We start from the raw sequence: 15,039 nt of genomic DNA, 5'->3' as shown, positions 1-15,039 counted from the left end.
TAAAAAATATCAATGTCTTTTTTTGCTGAAATATGGAGGTGGGTTTTCCATCTGGAGGCAAGGAGAACCCCAACATAATTTTCAAACGGCGCCCGTGCAATCGTCAGGCGGGCTCGATGCTTCACTCTTTGAGCATCAACTACTGGGAACGGGCCGAAACCCAAAAGCCTGCGTGGACCTACTGCCACAGCGCACGCGCACGGCCATCATCTAAAACCCACCCAGTCACATCGCTCTAGATTACTCCAGCTCGTGTGTCTGACCAGCGGCTCCGGGCGCACGCGCAAACCGGCTAAGCCTCGCCCCCTTCTGACTTCGCACTGTTTGTAGCGTTCTGTTTCTATGACAACCTGGCGGCGGGATAGTGGAATCTCTTGCCATTTACCAGCTCAGATGCTTTACTCCTGGTGGAGAATCAGCAGACACCCCAGCCCAGAAGAGCAGTCCTGATGACCCCACAGCAGTAAATGCGCGAACCTCACAGCGAACTGCAGCAGGTAGGCCCGGGCAGCAGAGTGCTGCACGGCGAGGCTGCGGTGCATGCAGTGTTTTGCTTTTGCCCTTCACCTGTATGGGTCCCATGGCAGACACATGATCTGCAACTCCAGGCAACCAACCTTACCCCGTAATATTCCAGGCTGACCCTCATCCTCTACCCACCCACAACATATACCACATATTGATCCAGTTACAGAAAAAACACGCCCATAGCTGATTCATATAATAAAGTACTGTGCCGGCAGTGTACGCTATGAGGCAAAAAAAGAACATCGATCCACACACGTGTGCCTGAAGGGATCATCATAACATGTCCCCCGGCACTGCGACAGAAAGACAGTAAATGCATTGAGGAATACCTGCTTTGCCCACATTTCTGTAAAAATTGTCAGTGAGATTTTGTGCATCCAATATCATCATGTAAATTAGCTATTCCCGAGGTCGGACTTGGACAACAATATTCCCGGGTAGTCCATGGGTTCTACTTTTGCGGGGAGAACATTTCCCTCCCCATCCTCATCCCTATAAATATGCGCAAGCAACCGAGCTCGACCCCTTTCCAGGTGGAAACGGTACATTTTAAAGCACGTTTTACAGACGGAATTCGAAAAATCTGAAAGATTTAAAGGATGATCTCAACATATAACATCACACCAATAGTCACCTAACCTATGCCACCCTGCAGCTTTCTACTTTAGGGACTATCACTTATGCAGACTTTCTTTTCTTTTCACTGGGATGAAATGGATCTGGTTGAAGCTACAGCATGGCAAGGTCTTTTGCTGCTCGACAGTAGTCTCACCTTAGCTGTGCTTCGTATTTGTATTTGTATTTATTTGTATTGCGCACCTTGCCTGGGGGCATCTGGGCGCATAAGTATGAAAGTATACATGGTTACAAAGCAGACAGAACAAAATATACATAGTTACAGAGCAGGAATCCAGGTGGTGACGGTTACAAGAGTCACTTAATGAGACAGCAAATATACAAAGTGTACAAGGTGGTATACCATGAGAGCAGATAGAATATATACAAGTAAATAATGTCAAAGTACGTTAGCAGTGAGAAAGGTGAAAGTTAAGGTCCTGTGTGAATGTGGTTCTGGGTGGAAAGCCATGTTTTGACTTTACTTTTGAATGTTAAATAGGAGGGTTCAGATCTGAGTGCATTGGGGCGTCTATTCCAGAGTCGGGCTGCAAGGACAGGGAATCTGGACCCTCCAGATTTTTGCAGCTTAAATCTGGGTGTGGATAAGGTTTGAGCCTGAACTGATCTCAGTGGGCGTGATGAGGAGTGAGCAGTAAAGCGGTTGGCTAAGTAGACAGGGGCCGAATTAGAATGACACTTATGGGTCAGTGCAAGAGTTTTGAGGGATATGCTATCCGTGACCGGGAGCCAATGAAGACTGCGCCTGGTGTCGGAGATGTGGGCCTTTCTCTGAATGTTTAAGGCAGCTCTTATCGCTTTATTCTGTGTTACCTGTAGCTTGTTGATATTCCTTTGGTTAGTTCCGAGATATAGGGCGTTGCAATAATCGATTTTAGCCATAACGAGTGTTCTGGCCAGGGTGATACAATTGGCTGTAGTCAGGAAGGAGTCAAGGTAGATGTCTAGGGCTTTGGTGTCATTGGACACCTTAATGGTGTTGCCATCAATGATAAATGCTTCGAAAGTAGGGTCCAGTTTGTTTAATCTGTAGTGAGAGCCGAGGATGAGTAACTCGGTTTTCTCATCATTTAGACAGAGCCCGTGATTCGCCATCCAGGCCTGGATGACTGCGTAGATGTCATTAAGTAGTTTTGCGTCAGTCACGTAGTCACCAGTGATAGGGATGAGTATCTGGGTGTCATCGGCGTAGTTGGTGTAGGTGACACCCAGATAGTCAAGTATATCAAAGAGTGGCTTCGGGAAGACATTGTAAAGTGTGGGCGAGACGCATGACCCTTGCGGGACACCACACTGAACTGGAGAAGGTTTGGCGGAGGCAGATGGGGAGAAGACCTGCATGGTTCTATTTGCTAGAAATGAGCTAATCCAAGATGTGGCTTTGTTTGAGAAGTGGGCAGTATTTTTAAGGTGTTGACCGAGAATTTGATGGTTGACAAGATCAAATGCTGCTGACAGATCTAGCAGCAGAAGGAGTGCCAACTTGCCATTGTCATTTAAGTCTTTGATTTGCATTTTTAAATCAATAAGGGTGGTTTCTGTTCCATGTCTGGGACGCAAACCTGATAGATGGAGGCCTAATAGTTTATTGGTTTCCAAATAATCCTGAATTTGTAAGTAAGCAGCACAGTCTAAGATTTTCAGGAGGAATGGGACAGTGCTAATAGGTGTGTAGTTATTTGGATTGTTCGGTGGAGAGTGGGTTTTTTTGAGAGAGGGATGACACAGGCATCCTTTAGATTATCAGGGACTATTCCAGATTTGAAAGAAGCATTAATAAATCTAGTGATAAAGGAGGCGAGATCATGTGCTGCATCTTTGATGACGGGGTCGGGACAGGAGTCGCCTTGACAATTTGATGGTTTCAGTTTTTTAATGATATTTTCTAACTCAATAACAGTAAGAGGTGTGAAGTGGAAAGGTTTGGCAATGTGTATTCGAAGAGGTATTTGGTTGAGATGTTGATTAGGTAGCCAGTCTGGGGCGAGGCTATCTTTTTTGGCGTTAATTTTGAGTTGAAGTGTGGACATTTTATCAAAAAGGGCTTTTTGGATATTTGTGCACCAATCTACGTCAGTGATGCAGGTGTCAGTTGGAGCTGCAGGAGATTCTAACTCTTAAGATCTTAACAAGCTCTTTGGTGTTAGATTCAGCTTTGAGGATGCGGTTATTCTACATGTCTTTTTTAGCACGGTAGATTGCTTCTTTGTAATCGGATGAGGCTAAGCTTAAGGAGCTTTTGTTAGCCTCTGTAGGATGGGTTTTCCAATGGGCCTCTGCATTTCTTATCATTTTCCGTATAACTCTCAGATGTCGGGTGAACCAAAAGTTGAGGTGGGCTCGAGGTTTAGGTTTCCGTGTTTTAAGTGGGGCAATAATATTTAGTGCCTTTTGGATGGTTTGGTTGTATATATCTACTAGTACCGTAGGGTCCGAGCAGGTAGATGTTGCTCTATTGAGGAGAGGGAGGATGATGGGGAGGAGTTTTTCTTTGGTAATGTCCTTCTTGTTTCTGGTGGATATAGAAGGGGCAATATTTGATTTGGTGATTTGCTGACTAGCTTTAATGCAGAAGGTGATTTTATGATGATCTGACAACGTGCAGGGGGTGGTCACCACTGAGTCAATGCTACAATTTAGGTCAGCCAGCCAATCAAGGGTTCTAGCCTTATTGTGCATTGGGGTGTGGATGTGATGAGAAAAACCTAAATTGGTTAATGTGTTTGCTAAATCAAGGGCTTTAGAGTCATTAGGGTCTTGGAATCCTAAGTTTAGGTCACCCAGTAATATGATTTGGGAGTTTGTTTTAGTGTTTTCTGCCAGCAGTGATGAGATGTAATCAATAAAGGAGGTGATAGGACCAGGGGGACGAAATATGAGGTGAATAGTGGCTGTTTGGTTGGGTGATATTAGGAGTTTGGCAGATAGTATTTTCGCCGAAGGGATCTGTGGATTAGAGATGGGCCTTAGTTCGAGTGATCTCTTAAAACCGTTATGTGCTTGCTCTATCATTCCTTAAAGTTAGAATAATATGGAATTTTCACCTGCATGATGTATACTCAGGGAGATGGGGCTTGAAGTGTACTGCAGTACTGGGAAGCCGCGACTTTGCTCAGTACCATGTGTTAAAACTTCTAACTTTAGCGGCCGTGTGGTTATGGTTAAGTTGCGGAACCCGTAGAAAGAGCACTTTTTGGGCGGCTTATAACTTCGCTCCCCCTGGACAAATCCTCACCAAACTTAGCAAAAAAAAGTATATGGCCCGCTTTTGTGGTAAGTTTGGTGAGGTTTTGTGAAGGGGGGGCAAAGTTATAGGGGGGTCCCAATTTTTTTTTTCTCCATAGACTGAACAGAAAAAAAATTGCTCACGCCTACAGGCCAAACCGCTGGACGGATTTCCACCAAATTTGCAGCAGGAGCAGCGGCTTGGTCCCGAAAGCGTGCTTTTGTAAATTTGGTGGAAATGTGTGCAGTTTTTTTTTAAAAACAGGCAAAACGTAGGTGCCAAAGAATGAATGATATCTGGCTCCGCTTCGCAGACCAATTTCCCTATTCGCTCTGCGAACAGGACTCCGATTGGCCCAGAGGGCCGCGTGATGTCCGCGGAAAGACAACGTGCCCGCTGATTGGCTGGAGGAAAGCGTGATATGCATCACATTTTCCCGGAACGCCACCATGTTGTATTCACAGATAGCACAGTGGGGGACAGGGCTGGGAAACATGTTTTGGGGAATTTGGTGTTTGAAGGAGGGGTGGGAAGGGTGGGGGAGTGAAAGATGGTTGATAGAATGTATTTGTTTAGGTGCAAGAAGACCGTGTGGGGCGTAGCAGTCCCCGGACACAGCGGTAGTCCGCAGACAGGACTGCTGGGCGGATTGTCTTGTGAATGCAGGGAGGCTTCATTAGGGGAGGTGAGTGGAATGTAAGTGATATGAGGATGTTTGCATAGGTTACAGATAGGCTCTGCAAAGAAGAATCTAGGCATTAGCACAACTACTGCAGTGTCATATGGCTATTCCAGCAATAAAGTATGCAGGCTCCTGGGTTATGTGTGTGGGTTGTGGCCACTGGTTAGATTCATGGGTGCCTGGCCGTATTATGCTGTGGTGGTTGTGGCCAGTCCCTAGACTCTTGGGTGCATGGCCAGAGGTCGTAGGCTGTAGGCCATGCACCCAAGAGTGTAGGAACTTGCCACAACCACCACAGCATCATACATCCATACACCCAATATTGTGGCCACTGGCTATAAGCATTGTAATAATATGTGTACAGTAATGGCATTTGGCTATTGGAAAGAAGTATTGCAATAATATGTGTATAGTGATTATACGTACTGTATAGGCAGTGTACACTTTTTGGAACACAGTGAGACAATAGCATTGAAGTGGAACTGGTACTTTTTTCGTATATTACACATTGAGGTGCAGGGGCATTTGTACAGTGGACGGATTGGTTTGGTGCATTGGAGAGTTGATGGTAAGTTTGTTGGGCACATTTTCTTGAATTATGGTTTCTTGTGACATAATGGCGTTGTCTTTAAATGTAATATCCTCCACCACTGCTACCTATGGCAATTGGATTTTTATTCTCTTGTGTATATGCGTTTTCATTCAAATATGGTTCTGTGTTGGTTTTGTGAATGCAGTTATTTGCAGAGAAGTTTGCAAGGTATCTTTGTTGACATTGGCATGCTTCAAACTACTTTTTGTAGTTCACTGCTTAATTTTGTTAGTGTTTTTATTCTGGTTAAAATAAATACAAACAATTTCCTTTTGAGGAGCGTTCCACTGTCAACGAGAGCTTCTAGGATTTGTTTTGCTTGGTTATTTTTAAGAGTTCAGTGTGATTTCTGTGTTGTGTTAGTAAGTTTGTGAAGTACACCACGGTGGAACGTTGTGTGTGAAATGAAAGGAAAGTGTGTTAAAAAATGTTATTGTTCTGATCGTTCGGGCATATCCTGTTAAGCATACTGTGATAAATTATAAAAGTTTTTTGTGCATCTTTCCTTACTTTTATTCACTTTCATACATGCAGAAACAATGTATTGGGTGCAGTGATGTTGTGCTAATGTTAGCAGTTGATGTGTTGCACTAAATTCAAATTCCCTTGCAGTAATAATAGAGATGGGCCACTTCTGAATGTGATATACTTAGTCCCAACGATCTGGTCTACCTGTTTTTTTTACGTTTGTGGGCATCATACCCAAACATGCCTTGTTATCATTTACGCCAAAACGTTCCTTACCGCAGAACCAGGAATATCAACACAGATATCGTCGTGTACAGGGTACGTTTTCTTTCTTGCTAAAATTGGAATTGCCATATAGATTTCTGTAAGGAAACAGTAACAGTTTTCAATGTAACAAGTGTTTTTATTTAACAAAGAACGTTTGCAAGACATTATTAAGTACACAAAATTAGCAATACTTTTTCCCCCATGGAAGTTACAGCTAAGGAACATTGCATTATTCTATTGTGGTTTCCAATGTCTGCATGATATGCTGATTGCAAAGAACCACATTTCTTATGTGTCTTCATGTTGCAGCAGTCAAAGATTGGAGTGACGCATATGGTGGTTTTTGTGGGAGAAGTTCTTTTTTTGCAATTTGAAGCGGGATGCTTTTGCTTCTGCACGTTGCTACATTTGGAAGGCTGATAGGTTGCTTCTTCTTACTGGTACTGCGAAAGGACAGATTGTCCCATGTTTCTTGTCCCATGTCACAGTGATGGAGAAAATTCTGTGGAGAGTTATTTTCCAATGCTGGTAAAACAATCCATCGGATGGTAGCTGGAAACTGTGGCACATGCAGTACGGTAGAAGATATCTGTCGAGATAAGACAATAAAAGTACATTTTAGTCACTGTTTTGTACTGGAGTATGACAATTGATATTGATATTTTATTTGCACTGCTCTCGTACAGAAGTGTTTTAGAGTGCAACGAAAGAAGGGAGGGGAATAGGGGAGAACTAAACAATGATCTTACTAGGCCCAGTTATATTGAGAACGTGGAAGTGCATGGGAAAGGAAAAGGGTGAACGTGCATGGGGGGTGGGGTGAACTGGAAAGTGGTATGCAAAACAATAAAAATAAATAAATAATTAAATAATGTAAGCAGACAAGTGGTAGTGCAGCCAGCAAGTTATTATATAACTGATAATTGGATGAAACGTAATTATACACACAAACCACAGACATTGAACACACGCATGAGAACATGGGGGAGTATTTCAGAGCACGAGTTGGGTAAAAGGTGAGCGCTGTGAAGTAGGTAGAGAAAGTGGTGGAAATGGAAGAAATGTGGAGTGGTATTCCACAAGGGCCGGTGCGGGGGTGGGGTTTGGAGGAGGGGGCGGAGTTCAGAAGGAGCGGAGGTGCCAGTTGAATTTCGATGAAAGGATATGTTAAAAATAATATTTAGAAAACGACTTTGTTTAATTGCTTCAAAAATACACAAATCATACTAGGCTTTTGTTGCTATGTTTTCTGTATTGTTGAAGCATGCAGCGTCCGTGTGAAAATGGAGTCAGATATGCGAACATACAAATACCACAATTCATTTGAGAAAGGCAAGTTTGAGCAAGGCCGGAAAGATGGTGGCTCGGTGATAATTGTGTTTTCGAAATGGATTCTGCTTTTTGGTCAAACACAGGGTCTTTAACTCTTGGCGAACCTAGATGCTCGACTTAGTGGTGTAATGTGGTCTATGCAAGTAGGTTGTGCACAGTGCGGTCGCAAAGAGCCAGTGTAGCGAACTGGTTAGTAAGGAAAGTACCTATTGGCAGTCCTAAAAGTCGCTAGAAGTAGCTAAATTACGTCATCACCTAATTTGCATAATTGGCCATGTGCTTGATGGGTAATTGCCAAAACGCCAGTGCCCATATCACTGTAGCATTAAAAAAATGGATATATTACTGGACCTTACCAAACGCATCGTTTGCATGACTGTGTACAAAATACAATATGGAAATATGGGCAGGGGCAGAGGCGTTGCTAAGGGTGGGCTGAGGGGACTATAGCCACGGGCCTTTTGGTTGTAGCGCCGGATAGAAGCTCAGGGACTACAACCAAAAGGCTATAGCTAGCCCCGAATGCTGCCAGTCCCGACATTAGCTTAGCCCATGATCTTTTCCACACCTAGCAATATCCCTGGGCAGGACAACGAATAGAAGTAGAAATATCAACATAGACCAACTGTGGTAAAATGTCCTTACTGTGCTAAAGTCTAACAAGCTGCAAGAGCGACAACGCGAAGCCATGCAACATGCTAACATTGATGGAAGGAACGCACGGCTAAAGTCCATGTGCCCAGATGTATGCCCATTGACGGCGCGTGTCGTGCCTTTATAGTATGCTACTGTTTGCTTTCTTGTCACTCAATTTGCAGACATGTCCTAGAAGCCTTTCATAATCAGGAACAGAGGTGCACAGCACCGCGGTTCAATGTTATAGTACTTGCATTGTTTTTGAGAGTTACACTCTTTTCTATTGATTTGGAAAGTTGTGTAAATGATACAAATCTCTGAACCAATGGAAAGGAGTGTAACTCTCCACACCAATAGAAAAGAATATGTAGATTTCTCGCTAGCTGCTTTTTTAGCACAACGTCGATAGGGGACAGTGATTTTTGGTTAATATAGCGAAAACATTTACAAGGTGTGAAGACTGCACAGAGCACATTTTGTTAGAGAGGGGAGCCCCCGGCTCGTTGCAGGTTTTCTCCAATCCTTTTGCCTGTGATATAGGTAGCGGGCAGAGCCAGAATAGGGCTTGTGGGGCTAATGTGGTGTTTGCGGCTGTGCTTCCCACTTACTACCGTAGCGTGCAAAGCGCCTTTTGTTTGTGTTTATCTTTTCAAAGGGGTTTTTCTTAAAGGCTATTTCGTGCCAATGCTGGTTGAATCCCGAGATCCGGCTACATATCTGGGGCTGGATCTGGTGAAAGGTTGTGCATTGCGCTGCACTGGGTATCGTTCGTAATAATGTAGAAGTATATGCAGAAAACAAGGAGACAAATATGAACGTTTGAGGTTGTACTGCAGACAGACGTTATTAGAAATTAACTGAGAACATTAGTGATGGAAAAGCGAACCCACGTGACCACGGACAATGTTTACACACTGCCCAGTGCCCCGGAATGGGACTCTATTAGTTTGTAGAATGCAATGGAATGTACCATGGGGCAAAGCGGTTCACATATTATTACTATGTATACCGGTGGTTATTGCGGAACATAAATGATTAATAGTTACAATATGCTAGAGCTAACAACGGAGAACAAGGCCAGTTTGCATGTTGTTTAATTAGTTCTTATGCATAGAGCATTCTGCTAGTTTTTAATTCCAATAATAATATTATCTGAATGTCAAGTTACATAATTTTGGGAAATTCCATTGTGCCGTTCTGTCAATGAAGAAGCCTTCCGAACAAGTATCGTAGAAGTGTAAGCTACGTTTTGGAATGTCCACTCCAATATAGTAAATGTTATAATTTTGTGTGGCTATTCGACAAATTGTGTCCTTCGAACTGTTGCTGGTTTACATTGAAGGCCACATTACAAAGGGAACTTGTTCTCAGTCAGTCATGATAGAGATGGTAGGTTTTGTTTTCGTAAAAACATGTCAGTCGAAAAAGAAATGGGAGTACAATGCAAGTCTTCAATAGCATTTCAAAATTGGTTACGCGCCGTGAATGTGTGAATATTTCAGATTGGTGTGTGTTACTTGAACGGTAGTGGATATATCATCCTTGCAAGAAAATTGCATAGAGAGCACAGCTTACTCTGGTCTAGCACTGTTGAGTACACGAAGCGCAAAGGGGGTTGGTTATTATGACTGTATTTATTCCACTGTTTAACCATTGCAGTATCTCACGAACATTGCTGGTGCGTTCCGTAGTGATGTAATACTCGATTAGCATATTACTGTACTTTACACAATGTAATTTGTGAGAGTGAGAGACTTAATGTTCGCTATATGGATAGATGGAGTCTAGGTTACCCATGCTGGAATTCATAAACGGCTGAGCAACAAAGGAATTGTAGCCTGCCTGGGTCTTGAAGAGGAAAGTCTGGAGACACAGGGTTTTAGGGTGTCATGTGAACAATAGTGCTTGTGTGGAAGATCATTTTGAGGTGCACATTGTATTTGGTAACTAGAGTTTTCCCATCCACCCAGCCCCCTTGGACGTGCACAGCATAGCTGTGAACTGCTTTTGATAGCGCAGGGGGGATGGAAGGGGATGAGATGAGCGAAAAGGGTAGCAATCCAGGCTGGACTAGCCTACAGGGTACTGTGGAGATGTTCTTGGTGTCTGTTTGCAGTCTGGCTCTAGTTTGTATTTCATTTTCACATTTTGTCCTAGGACAAGGGTTGAGGTAGTTCAAACTGTGTAATATGGGGTCACTTTGAAATTATTTCCAGTGCTTCCCAAGGTATACATTTTTTTTTTTTTAAATTGATTATCAGAGTTTGTTAATTACATTTGTTCTTGATTAGCAAACAGACCCATTTGATTAGCAGTTTTGTACTAATGTTTTTATGCCACCAGAAGATACTTGTACCCAAGATATAAAATGAGCAACAATACAGCAGTTTTGTATACAGCTAAAGTAAGACATTAGTGAGATAAGTCAGGCCTTGCAAATTCTTTCTGTAAAATGGTGCATGTCACTACAAACCCGCTTTAGTTTGGCACATTGCTGCAACTCAGAGGCCAGTCATGCACAGTGGAACTTTTATTTGACATTTACTGTAAACAAAGTAAAGTTTAAAAAAAAGTTTCCAACATCGCCTGCAAATGGTACTGGCCCTTCTTAAAATCTACTCGACTATACAAGTGGGCGAAAATACTTTGCGAGCCCTGGATGAGTGTCTGTAAAAGGGTTAGCTGCATGACCAGACACAAATAAATAGATATGATAAAAAAGGCGCTTAAAACAGTTTGACCAGCTCGCTCTACTGCAGGTGCAAATATATAATGCAATCATAATCGTAGAGCAAAGTGAGCTCTGGAGGCCAACTACAGTGTACAGTTTTGTAGTAGGTCTGTAGATGTACAGACTGGATGAAACTATTGATAGCTGCTTTAAGTAGATATCAAGTTAGCTTTGTGTATTCATTATGTAAATGACTAAGCAGAGTGGATGGCATAGCAGGCAGAGAACTGGGCAAACTAGGCAGAATATTGTAATTTGGGGCCATCTCACTTTCAGGGTAACGGGTATAAACCAACATGGTAAAATAGAATGTCAAGGAGTATGGGGTCAGCTCCTGGGTTGAGCACTAGTTGCAAGCTGTATGTAACCATGCACCAGTGTTTCCTAATACAGACAAAATGTCAAATCTTGGGTATAATATAAAACGTGTCAACTCTGGTGATCGAATTTTGGTTAGGTAGCTGCAAAACATCTATGTAAACTGGCCTTGTGCATTGAGTGGATATTTTCGTTGCTCAGCTAGATGGAGTAAAGATTGTATACGGTCAAAGTGTCTAGATTTTTTCTCAAACCCCATCTGATAAAAGTCAGCAGCTGTCTCGGGTAATCCTCTCCTTCCTTTATCTTCAAGATGATTTAGCACCTCTGTCTCCATGCCTAAACCAAATACTCCTGCTTTTTCTTTGGGCATGTCCCGAAGTAAGACTTAGAAGAGTAATCTTCTCTGAGTTTTCAAATCTGATCCTAGCCCAAAACCTACAGACTGATACCTTCCATAGGGAGTTCAATGGCTGCAGTCCTAGCTCCACAAGTACAGCACCCGGTAATCCAAGGAGCGAATGAAGCATTTTAGTTTCCAGCACCATTAGCCAAGAGACCGCTTTTGAAAATCCTGAATGGGAAATGGAGACACCAGTTCCTGAGATTTAGATTCAACCTTCTATTAACTTTAGAAATCCTGAACATAAGGAACACAGCAGATTTTCCTGGTCCCTCATGCTTTTTTGCAACCAGGCTCCTGCTCGGAAAACTTTGAAACATGTCCTCGTCTGTTGCCCTGTACTCGCTGATACTCGTCATTTATTTTTTGGGACGTATGTCCATAATGCAGCATTTATTGAGAGTGAATCCTTTTGGGTGTGTGTTTTAGGTTTGGAACCCCGATCGCATTAACAATCATGGTTTTCAGGTTTTTAAAGTATTAATAATTGATCAACGAGCTGTACCTAATGTGGACGATCCATGTATTTAGTCCTACGGACGTTTCCACGTGTTCTGCTGGAATTGATTGTATTTTAGATATAATGACATGTTATTCCTATTTTGTTTGTAATTTTACATGTATTCTTGATTTGTTGTATTTGTGACAGGTTTAATTTAAATGAATGCACAATAAATTAGAAAACGGTGGTTTTACATTAAAAAAAGAAAGTGAGCATTGCACGTGCATCCCTGATACTGTTCAGTCTCTGCATTAGCAACAGTGCAGTTCATGTAGATGGCTTGAAAGCTTAGTGTTTTATCTTCTTCACCATTGACAATGCATACGGTCTCGTTTGGGAAGTTCCATCTGACAACTGAAAAGTGTAAACACCACTATGGAGCCAAAGTGTGGTTCCTGCCCCCGTTGCTACAGAAGCAAGGGGCACCTGCTCCCCCCCCTTGGCCACCCTGTACTCAGCCCCTATTATTAATATTTAAAAAAAATGTTATTGTGCATTTGCTTAAAAACAAAACCTTAAGCGCAGTTTCACATAAAAGAAGCATTCTTAAATATAATACAAAAGACACATTTCATATTCATTAATACAAACTATAAAACAATTTGCAGTCCATAGAGTAAGGGTATACTCGTATCAATTATGCAGAGTGGGTAGACTTCTTTCCCATTGGGCCACATAATAAACGTATAAAAAAGGAAGCTACTATGTACTTCTTATTAGCATAACTACAAGTATTAAATGTTAATACGCACTGTGGCTATCATGTGGGGAATAAGCCCCAAATAATATTGAGGCCTCCTTCTACACACAGTAGCTCACACTAGTTATCACTAATAAAGTTGATCCAACAAGAGTGCTTCAAAATTGGTCACCCTGAATGTCTTCAACATGTGTCACCAATGCTTGATATCCCTTCAAATATTGCAGTTTTAAGCAGGGACACTGGGTTAGTACATGGCGACTTGTTTCGGCTCCTAAATTATATAGCCGACATATTAGGGCTTCATAAGGTTCATTAGACCAGCCACCGTAATATTCATAAGTTGGCAAGATATTGAATCGTAAGTAGGAAATTAATTTCCTTAATTTGCCGTCACATATTTTGGCAATATTCTTGATATCTCCTTTTATTATGCAGTTTATGGATTTTGTCAGCCCTGTCCCAAACCTGTGTCTTCTGATTAAGAATTGCCAAGACATTGGGTGAATCCATACATTTTGTTTACCGAGAATTCAATGTTTACAAAGTGCGTTAGTGCTGTTTTCTTTAACTGTGAAATGGATTACGATTTCCTGAATGCAACTTGGATGCAATAAGGCCCAAAAGTGAATTGGCATCGGCTGAAGAGGTCAACAAAGATATGTATAGCTCACCACGTTTGTTGAGCCATATTGATCAAATAGAAGGTAGGCCCAACTCGCACCTAACTGCTTCTACCGGTGTTGTTCTAGGGACTCCTACAATGGATCTTAAGAGTATTCCCTCAATCTTATCCATCCACTTTATGTGTGACTCAGGTTGTATCTCTAATCCATATGTCAGCCCTGGTGTAATGCTAGTATGATATATCATCATCAGACCATCTAAATTCTTACCACCCTTCCTTGCTATGAATCTCTTTATCACCAGCCACTTCTTAAGAACTGTGTGTAAGATGTATTCTCTATAAAAGGGTACGGCGGAGGGGAACAGAAAGGAAGACCAAAATAAGCATAGCTGTCTACCACTTCTAGATTCGAATTGTCTAATTTCCAGACAAAAGTGGAATTTCGTTTGGTCTTATTACCGATCACCAAGATTTTTGTTTTAGAAACATTAATGCATAGGTGGTTAGTGGTAACATCGGCAGATAGGGCATTGATGGAACTTTTAAACCCACAGGCGTAAGGTCTATAAGGACTATCGCGTCTGCATATGTTAGCCAAGATGTCTCGCATCCTATCCAGGGAGGGCGATTACTTATCCCATTCAGTGCTTCTTCCAAATCAGATACGTACAAGTTGAATTGTAATAATTATTATAATTGGCCTAACGTAGGCACCAAAAAAGTAACTCAAGCTCAGAAATAGTAATTGGTTCATTTTCTCAAAAATTCTTTGCTTAGTCCCTGGTGGCACATTGGTTTTGAGAAATGTGCAGAAAAGGGTGGATTTTAAAGTGCATTTGAGAAAATAGCATTGATTAACTGCTGGACTGCTTCACGTTCCTATGCAAATAGGTGGAACATAATCACCCATAGCAATTAAGGGGTTAAAACTACCAGCTACACAGTGCACAAGTCTTCAAAACAACACACATCTGCCCATTGACTGCCCCATACTGGTCTCTCTACCCAGCAATGTAGGAATTATCCTACATAGCATGCCTTTTCCCACTAACCCAACATAAACATCAGGAGCAACTTGTCTCGTGAGACTTTTCATACTGTAAATTCTCTTGTGCAGTCACTCTCCTCTAATCCCCACCTACTCAACCACTGAACCCGTAGGTATGAACATTTCTCTTGGAGAGCACAGCCCCAGGTTAGCAGGGTCAGCCTTAGTGGTGGCAGTGCCCCGGGCAGCAAAACAAAAATGTGGCGCCCCTCTCCCCGTGTGCCCCTGGTCATGGGCGGGGCACCACATTTATCAATAGGCGCCGATGCAAAACCATCAGCACCCTGTTGCTATTAAATGCGGCCCGCACCAGAGAGGGGGGGGGCACATTTAATTTCAATA

At 42.4% G+C, this 15,039-nt stretch overlaps 1 protein-coding gene across 2 annotated transcripts in view; it reads left to right on the top strand.

Annotated features, from left to right (window-relative positions):
* The first annotated feature begins 361 nt into the window (after positions 1-361).
* The window catches only part of PPP1R42 (protein phosphatase 1 regulatory subunit 42), a 1,058,014-nt gene continuing 1,043,336 nt past the window's right edge, over positions 362-15,039 (top strand). The window contains exon 1 of one of the 2 annotated variants that reach the window (XM_069621142.1): positions 362-497. The gene's annotated coding sequence lies outside the window, so the exon portion shown is untranslated. The remainder of the gene's footprint in view (positions 498-15,039) is intronic. The other variant, XM_069621141.1, reaches the window with a different exon arrangement.

This window comes from Ambystoma mexicanum, chromosome 5q (genome assembly GCF_040938575.1).
Source record: "Ambystoma mexicanum isolate Mex_15411 chromosome 5q, UKY_AmexF1_1, whole genome shotgun sequence".
NCBI classification, from domain to species: Eukaryota; Metazoa; Chordata; class Amphibia; order Caudata; family Ambystomatidae; genus Ambystoma; species Ambystoma mexicanum.
The sequence above is the reverse complement of the archived record's forward strand: the minus strand, read 5'-3'. Positions and strand labels throughout refer to the sequence as shown.